At 38.1% G+C, this 244-nt stretch overlaps 1 protein-coding gene across 14 annotated transcripts in view; it reads right to left on the bottom strand.

Moving 5' to 3' along the window:
* LOC119590797 (E3 SUMO-protein ligase EGR2-like) overlaps positions 1-244 on the bottom strand; it is a 113,995-nt gene that overhangs the window by 36,767 nt on the left and 76,984 nt on the right. The gene's annotated exons all lie outside the window — the stretch shown is intronic.

Raw genomic sequence — 244 nt, 5'->3', positions numbered from 1 at the left:
TCATTTGCCTCTCCTCTGAATGAAAGTTTTCTGTGTTTAGCTTTTCTTCTGTTGCTTTTAAGTGTGAATGGGTTACGGGTGTAATTATATTATGAAGGTCCTATTGTGTATGCTGCGGAATTACAATATGCTCGCAGTTCTCACTCTCGTGTTGAGGTATTTTAACATTTCTCTCTCTGTTGCTTTACATGTACCTTTATCAGCACTTGACGTTGGTATCTTTCATCCTTGTTCCAGGTTTATC

The sequence above is a fragment of the Penaeus monodon genome, chromosome 27, assembly GCF_015228065.2.
Source record: "Penaeus monodon isolate SGIC_2016 chromosome 27, NSTDA_Pmon_1, whole genome shotgun sequence".
In the NCBI taxonomy this organism is placed as follows: Eukaryota; Metazoa; Arthropoda; class Malacostraca; order Decapoda; family Penaeidae; genus Penaeus; species Penaeus monodon.
The sequence above is the reverse complement of the archived record's forward strand: the minus strand, read 5'-3'. Positions and strand labels throughout refer to the sequence as shown.